We start from the raw sequence: 2,330 nt of genomic DNA, 5'->3' as shown, positions 1-2,330 counted from the left end.
CACGAGAATGAGCTGGCCAGCTCTTTTGCTGCCATGCGAGGATGCCGCCAGAAGACGTCTCTCTGTAAACCAGGAAGAGGTCCTCACCAAGGACCCGACCACACTGGCACCCTGATCTTGGACCACCAGCCTCCAGAACTGCGAGTAATAAATGTCTGCCGTTTAAGCCACCCAGTCTGCGGCAATTTGCGAAAGCAGCTCAGGCCAGCTAAGACACATAGGTAGAGAAATAATCTGGGAGCATAATTAGAGAGCAAGAAAAATGCTAATTCGAGTCCCACATCCCTAGATGGTGAGGGAAAATAAACAGGGGCCACTTGAAACATACACGGTTTGAGATCTAGTTCACGGTGTGAGATCTAAATTAAACAGTTCTCTGGAGCATTCTGACTAAGGTCAGGAGAGGCAGGAAAATAAAACGCTAAGGTTTTGTTTATAAGGATGGAGACCCCAGAAGTCAGAGAGGGAACGAGAGGAGGACCGCTCCTGGGGAGGGAAGAGCGACAAGACCAGAGTAGCTGAGGTGCAGGCTGCGAACAGGCTGACGGTTCTCAGGTACTAAGATGGTACATCCCCACGAGATGGGGTATTCTGCACACGCCAGTATGCCCTGGAGGACAGGTGTGACCTGGCGTGTGTGAAAGCTGTCAGATTCAGCCTAAACTACGTGTGAATCCAAAAGAACGAGACCAAGTGAGCAGGGACGCACCTGGGGGTGTTTCCTTCCAGGACCGTTTGGCAAGTAGAAAAGAGGAGCTGTTCTCCATGTCTGGAATGATGGGGCAGGAGAGGGGATGTGCGCTTTCTGAGGGGGGCAGGGCGGACCTGGCCTATATACAAGAATGGGAGTGGTTTCCAACGATTGCTTATAAATAAATAAATGGAACAGTCCGCTGAGGCTAAGATTTTTTCTGTGCGCCGTCTGGTTCATATCAATTAGCACACACTTCTTTGACCCTTAAATAGGCATTCCCTCCAGAGCTCCTAGTGTAACCTTCTTGTGAGACTGTCCCAGACATACATAAAATAGGTTACCCTGCAGGACTTCCAAAAGGGCAAAAACGTAGTATGTCTTAGTCGCAGATAAAACACCAGTTAATGTTACATACTCTATGTATCCATATATACATGTACAGATATGTATCTACATATACAAATATAGACCCGTATTTACCTAAACCTATTCACACACACATACATACACACATTCATATACATATACACACATATATATACACATTCATATATGTACTTTTTAAAATCTAATATCTTCCCAGTATTATACTTAGGTTTTAAGAACAATGTTTCTTCAATAAATGGATAACTATTGTTACTATAATATAAAATATATTGCCTTAAGGAGAGTTAAATATGGTTTTATTACTTAGAGGTTGACCTCATACATTTTTAGTATGAATTCAGAATGCAATACATTTCCATTTATACAGAATTGGGTTAACTGGATATTTTGATTAATTGAGAATAACCATTATGGTCAGTAGTTGGATTACCAATCCTCAGAGAATGAGAATACAATCAACTATTTTAACATGACAATTCTATCGAACACAATTTAGTGTTTTCTCTCTGTTTCAGGAAGAATTTCACAATCATGCAGTTTGCCAGGATGACCATTATGAGCATTAAATATCTTTTGTTAGTACCATACACGCATGACATATAAGAGATCCTACAATACGTGCATCAGTACCATACACGCACGAGATATGAGATCCTACAATACATGCATCAGTACCATACACGCACGAGTTATAAGAGGTCCTACAATACGTGCATCAGTACCGTACACGCATGAGTTATAGAGATCCTACAATACGTGCATCAGTACCATACATGTGTGAGATATGAGATCCTACAACACGTGCATCAGTACCATACACGCACGAGTTATAGAGATCCTACAATACGTGCATCAGTACCATACACGCATGAGTTAATATGATCTTGATTTGTCATGTTTAATACACCTAGGAAATTCTTTTCCTTATGTTTTTTTTTTAATTCTGAAGTATTCTCATTTATTTTTCTTTTTAAAGGATAAATGTAAAATATGACCCTTAACTAAATGTATTCTGAATTTTGGGCATTCCATTGCCCACAACCTAATTCTTAAACTTCGGAACTCCAAGTAAATAATCTAAGGACTCCTTAACACACTCCAAGAATATTTTAATATGCAACTGATAGTTTCTGCTATTGTTCCTTAAATTATTTTATATTCAAAATTGTGTATAGCTGATTCACTTTGTTATTAAGCAGAAACTAACACACCATTGTAAAGCAATTACACTTCAATAAAGACGTTAAAA

This window comes from Delphinus delphis, chromosome 5 (assembly GCF_949987515.2).
Source record: "Delphinus delphis chromosome 5, mDelDel1.2, whole genome shotgun sequence".
Lineage (NCBI taxonomy): Eukaryota > Metazoa > Chordata > Mammalia > Artiodactyla > Delphinidae > Delphinus > Delphinus delphis.
Note: the sequence above shows the minus strand (reverse complement) of the source record.